Genomic DNA, 6,967 nt, shown 5'->3' on the forward strand with positions numbered 1-6,967 from the left:
TATTTTTACTCTCGTATCTCTTATTTATCAACAGCAGTTAGGGTAGTTGATAGTCATTCAACAAATCCCTGGATGATGTCATCTAAGGATCCTTATCGTGAGCTAGGACTGGTGGGAGTATGTAATGAGTCCGAGTAAAAATATGAGGAAATGATAGGGCATCTCAACTGATTTTTCCCTCAAGGAGGGAAAAACCACGGAGAAATACAACATCTGCATTCAGTGTGGCAAACATCACTGAGTTTGGGGACCATTATCCTAATGGAGGGGTCCTTTCTCAACCAGACCAAGTTCCCCAACCTAAACATTGTTGTTGAGGAATGACCCCTAGATTACCCTCTCACAGGATGAAAAGCCTCTATCCAGCCCTGACTGCTATATATCTTTAAGAAGCTTAACAGAAACCTCCAAACAAGAAGAGAACAAAACAGGTCTGAAAATACTCTAAAGAGCTATCGGTAGAGTTCATAGGAAACTCAGGTTCTTTCCAGGCCAGTTTATTCTTATTTTATAGATGACTAAGACAAAGTAGCTTAGTACTTTCAATACGAGGGATGGAGTACCAGTAATATATTTATAATATGACCATTTTTTTTGCACTTAAAAACTGATACCCTTAATGAACTAAAAGCATTCATGGATGTTTACATTTCCTGCTTCCTGCTTTAGAAAGCATTCATGCTACTCGGAAAGATTTTTGAGTCGTTTTTCTTCGATGCTTAATTCTTACGGGGTTGAGTTTCCCTTAGCTGTCATTCTCCAACAATACCCCGTGAAAAGAGGCTTTGTTGGCCAAAGGATGCGAGGGGAGGTCATGGAACATATGTCTCAGTAATCCTGGGACACAGTCCCTTGTCCTGCCTTAGAAAGGAGCTGACCCACCTCCTAGCATCCCGGCACAGGCAGGCTCAGGACAGCATCCACGCTCCCTGCTCTGCTTCCTGATCAGCCCTCTGCCTCTGCCCCAGCAGATGGCTGGCCCTCAGGGAAAGGAAGCGCTTCTGAGACCCTCCTGTCTTCATTCTTCCCAAATGGCTCGGCTATAAAAAGCACATTAAACAGCCATTGTTCCTTTCCTCCATGAAGCTGGCATCCTGACATCCTGCCTGATACCAAAGGCGCCCGGATGTTCACTGCCGGCCTGAGACACCCACCATGCTTGCAGCAATAAGAAAAAGTGTACCTTCCATTTGGGAACATGTTTTCCCTCCTCCTGTGACATACTATGCGCAGCAGAAAAGGGCTTTCTTGTTAACCCTTCCCATTCTCTGGGCCTGAAGAAGCACTCCCACAGAACTTTACAAAGAAGTTTAGACCAAGGGGGAAAAAAAACCCCCTAAAGGCATGACTGTGAAATTAATTTTCCCTTCCTCGTGACTTTTCTCCCTGACAATCTTGCCTGTGCCCAAGAGTCCTAAAACACTAGAGTTACCCTGCCCCAAAACTAAAGCAGAAAACATTAAATACCTTCTAAAAAGACCCACAGCAGAGAGAAACATAACGAAGATATAGGAAGCCCCTGAATGGTAAGACCCTGAGGGGAGGCAACCAGGAAGTAAAACATCTATCTTCACCAAAGCTTCTCATCCTAACAAGAAAAGGAAAGTTCAGAGGAAGGAGAAGGAAGAGGGTATGGAGGGAAAGAGGAAGGGGAGGGAGAAGAAAGGAAAAGTGAAAGTTATCATTTATCACACTGTACTATAATGGTGGTGTCATCATCTCGCTCTCATTACTATAGTCTCCAGGGCCTGTACTGCAAATTCTGTTCTCACTGAAATAGAACTTTTACCAACAACTTACTAAAAGGTAAGCTGTTCAGAAAGGCCAGAAGACTAGTCTCCCTAGGAGAATAGCTAAGCCACCTAAAGTCAACACCAGTCATCTGAGTAGGCAGTGACATTTATATTGGATACACTAAAATTCTTCTTTCTGTGTGTAGCTATAGTACTGCAAGTGCCATGAACCATGGCTCTCACTTGTTGATATAATTAGTAACTTTCCATAAACAACTCGAACCAACAATGCATCACACTTCTGAATTCCCACTGGCTGAAATATACCATTTCACTCAAGCTCCAGGTACTAGATGAGAAAGTTCTATAAAGCAAGTCTCAGGAAGAGAAGCATGATTGATTGAACAGCAGGCTTTTAGTCACAGGAGTTTCAAAATGATTTCCTCATCAATCTTTCAGGGTGAAGACCAGAATAGATATTTTAAAGACTGGTTTACTGCTTATTGGCTCTCTAAACCATTACTAAATGTAGAGTCTTTGAGGTTTTCAACCTCAGCTCTCACGTTAGGGTTTGCAAAATGAAATCTTCATATGTATTTCCTGAACAGTTTCTCTGTACATGGTCAAGTGGACTTGTTCTCAGAAGAGGAGATACAGTTCTGGTAAATAAAGACCCAAAACAGGAAGTAAGCCCCTAAGAGTAGAGTACTGGAGGATGTGAATTGTTTCTCCTGAAGATTGCTCATGCTCCTCCAGTCCCAGTTCCTCAATAGTCTGGGCATCTTCCCTCAGCTCTGAGGGACTGGCATGAAGGAACCAGGTAGAATCTCTACCTGATGCCACAGTGTTGATCAGGCTAACATTTTTGGGAGATGCACATTTTATTAGCTTCCTATGGCTGCTCCAACACATCACTAGAGATACACTAGCATGAGCGATACAATTCATTTGTCCTTCTGAAGGTCAGAAATAGGTAGTAGTGACACTGAGACGTCAACAGGATTGTGCTTCTGAAAACCCTGGGACCAAATTTGTTTCTTTGCTCTCTCCCATACCTCTTCTCTTATCTCGCGGCCGCTTCTTCCATCTTGAAAGCCAGTAAGGGAGGGTGGTCCTTCTCACACCGAATCACTCAGTCATCTTCTTCCACTGTTAAGGATCTTTGTGATACTACAAGTCCCAGGAGTAATGTATTTTGAGATCAGCAGATTAGCAACATAATTTCCTGATTAGTAACCTTAATTTCCCTTTGCCATGTGACTCACAAATGCTGGGGCTTAGGACATAGATATGTTTGCTGAAACATGCCCTAAAGATGAATACACGTGAACTGGATGCGGCAGTCTTTATCTGTAATCCTAGTACTCGGGAGACTGAGGCAGTATAGTCTGGGCTACACTGTAAGACCCTGACACAAAACACAAAACAAAAACATTAACCCACATGAAGAGATGGAAGCCAGAGTGCTCACTGCATGTCAGGGGAGGTTATCATGAAAGCAAAGTAGGGTAAAGTACTCCAAACAACTTTTAAGCCTTGAGAACTGGTAGGAACTTTACAGGTTGGTGTTGCTGCCTTTATCTGTTGCTCTCCTATCTATAGGGTCAAACATTCTGGTACAACAGTTGAGCACATTAAAAAGTTGCACACCAACACAAAACCAGTTATCCATTTCAACACTTCATTTGAAAGCAAGTTGTATTTAAAAGCATCCATGGGTTTCACACTATTTACTTACTTTCCATCCCCACAGCCTTCAACTCTGGGTCACCGTTAAGAACAGTTTACAGTCCCAACAGCTCAGGAAGCCAAGTTCTCACATGTCCAAGTAAACATATGATTATATTTTTGAGAGAGGAGAGAGAGAGAAGAGGGAAAGAGAGAAGAACATAACAAAGTATGTTGCCATTAGCTTATGACTGAAATGGTTTGAAAATCTGACAAATATCTGGTGCCTGTTAGGACCACAGGGCACAGATGACATCCTTAAAAATAATTTCAAGGATCTGATGCATCTTTACATACTGATTGAGACCCACGGATCCCTTAGGGACCCACTGAATCTCCTCTTATTTAATCTTTCTGACAAGCTAGTATCCCAGTGAAGCAGGTGAGGGGAATGAGCCTCCCACAGAACTGAGATGAAACCTGGGATCTATCTTACCTATAAGTCAGTTGTCCATGTCTGTTGCCACTCCTCTAGTCAATCTTCATGACTCTACTGTTCCTACAGTATTAACTACCAAGATGATAGATGGCTTGGCTACTGGATGGTAAATAGTGTGTGTGTGTGTATGTGTGTGTGTGTGTGTGTGTTTCCAGATATGCAGTTGTTGTCAATAATTACCTCTTCCCTGAGCCAGATTCTGAATTTCATTATTTTATAGTTTTTCTATGACCTATGATGTCTGTCTGTCTCTGCTGCTGTCACCTGTCTTGATTTCATTTTCTCCTCTTTCCCTCTCTCACAGTGGATCCCTTTCCTTTACACATTTACTCCAGGAGATCCTATCCACTTTCTGTAGCCAGAAAGATTCAAGTGCTAGCCAAACACTGGTGCCTCACACCTGTAATCTTTGTTACTCAAGAGGATCTGAAATCTGAGATCTGAGGATTGTGGTTCAAAGCCAGAGTAGGCAGGAAAGTCTGTGAGACTCTTTTCTCAATGAATTACCAAAAAGCCAGAAGTAGAGCTGTGGTTCAAGTCGTAGAGCTCTAGCCTTAAACAAAAGAAGCTCAGGGACAGCAGGCCCCAACCCTAGGACCCTAGGACTGGAACACACACACATACACAACTAAAACAAAACAAAACAAAAAAGAAAAAGAAAGATACACGTACCAGTCCATGGAATATTTTCTACATACTTCCTCATTCTAAACCACTTCATTCATTTTGTTCTGTGGTTCTCTAGCTGAACACCTCAGGATTAATGTACTTCCCTTTCTTACTATGACTTATGGTTCTGCTCTTAGTCTCAGTCTATGCCATTGGTTATGTACTCATTAATTCCAGGCCCTTGATTATTCTTGCTGTCCCCAATTACTACTTCGGTCTTCTTTGTTCATTTCATCCATATTTAAAATTTTCTATTCAAAATGTTCTCATGGGAGGGGGGTTTACTCCCAGATGACTGCCCACTCCCTCCTTCCCTGCCCCATCTGGGAAGCCCTTCTCATCCCCTGAAACTACCATCTGTCAAGGCTGCTCTGTAATAAGGAATCTATCTGCTTATCACTCTATGGTGTTGGGGTATTGGAACAAAACCAAGCAGCAGCTTTTTTTTCTCTTTTTTTCTTTTTCATTTGCTAGTTGTGGGGCCTGAACTCAGGGCCTAGGTACTGTCCCTGAACTTCTTTTGCTCAAGGCTAGCACTCTACCACTTGAGCCACAGCACTACTTCTGGCCTTTTCTGTTTATGTGGTACTGAGAAATTGAACCCAGGGCTTCATGCATGCTAGGCAAGCACTCTACTACTAAGCCACATTCCCAGCCAAGTGGCAATTTTTTATAAAAATAAAAATAAAATCCCAAGAATTGGGCTACTAGGTTAATTCATGGATGTGCATTTCTTGTAAATGAGAATATGTTTCAGTGGGGACTCCTTTCCTCTTCCCCAGGAAGGGATTTTTGGCCTGTCAAAGAAAAGAGGTCTAGCCAAGCTTCTCAATTCAGCTGGAAGTGTGGCTCAAGTGGTAGAGCACCAGAAATAAGCAAAAACACCAAGCAAGAAAATGAGTTCAAGTCCCTGTACTGGCACAAAAAAATAAAAATTACAATATAAGATTCTCAATCCACCTAATTCACTTAGCTATGAAGATTACTCCTGTTTCTGCCTTTACAGAAGGGAAATTCTATTCAAAGGTGCCTGGCTGAAAGGTTCAGAACAAGCTGAATGAGCTGCGGAGCTGAGATCCAGCAGATGAGAAAGCTGGCGATGTTCTCTGGTGTAAGGGAAAGGCTGAGGAAGGCAGAGGGGATGGAAGACTAGTGTTGAGACCTAAGCTTATCTTTGTGTTCCAGGGAAAAGAGAAATACAGCTTTGTCTCACATCTAGCTTTGTGTTAAATGGAGATACTTTGTGCGTTAGTGTATGTGAGTGCCTTTTTTTTATGGCAGTACTGGGGTTTGAACTCAGTCTCCTGCTACTAGGCAGGAGCACTGTCACTTGAACCACACCTTTAGCTGAGCTTTTTGCTTGAGAAGACACCAGAAGAGGTTTGGAATAGTCAGAATGTTTTGGTTCTCAACTTCAAACGCTTGGGGAAAATAACTATTGGAAAAACTGGAACAGAAAAAACAGTTGGGAATCTAACAACTGAAAGTAACAGAGACAGGACCCATACTCAACACTAGCTCTAAAGTGTTGAGGGCTACACAGGAATCCTAGGCTATGCCTAAGAGGAGAATTAAATGATTTATTAACAATGGTTATGTGCTGGTCATGATTTAAAGCACCCAACATCATTGTAAGGCTGCAAGAAAAATATTGTGTGCTCATTCTTTAGATATGGAAACTAAGGTGCTACCAGCCAAGAAGCTGTTAGAGTCAGGACTCAGAGCTAATTCATCTCAATTCTAAAGCTGAGGTTCCTTCACTCTTTGTGGAATGGAGAGAAACACATAGTTCCCAGTACTCTTGATTTAACAGACTTCCTGTATAAGCCACTAGTGTCTGCCTTTAAAAACCAATATGAACAAGCATCTCAGTTCAAATGTGCTCCCTACTCCTTTCCTCATGAGACAGTGCCTTACTATATAGTCCATACTATGAACTCACAATCCTATTGCTTAGCCTACCAAGTGCTGGGATTACAGATGTGTGCCACTACACCCATAGCATTGATATGGTTGAACTATTTTCTTGATATCTAGACAGTAAATTCAGATATTGCAGTATTATGAATACCTAAAGTGAAAATGTTAACTGTTAGCCAGGAAGAAAGGATTCTTTAAAACAGAGATTTTCCACTAATGATTTCTGATAGGACTTCAGTAAATTACCTGTAGCCAGCCAGGTGCTAGCGACTCATGTCAGTATTCCTAGCTACTCAGGAAGCTGAGATGTGAGGACTGAGGTTTGAAGCTAGCCTGGGCAGACAACCGTGAGAGATTGTTATCTCCAATTACCTGCCAAAATGCCAGAAGTAGAGCTCCAGCTCAAGTGGCAGGCATAACCTCATCTAAAAAACTAAGGGACAGAGCCCAGTCCCTAAATTCAAATCCCAGAACCAGC

This window comes from Dipodomys spectabilis, unplaced genomic scaffold (genome assembly GCF_019054845.1).
Source record: "Dipodomys spectabilis isolate Male_0828 unplaced genomic scaffold, ASM1905484v1 ptg000009l, whole genome shotgun sequence".
NCBI lineage: Eukaryota > Metazoa > Chordata > Mammalia > Rodentia > Heteromyidae > Dipodomys > Dipodomys spectabilis.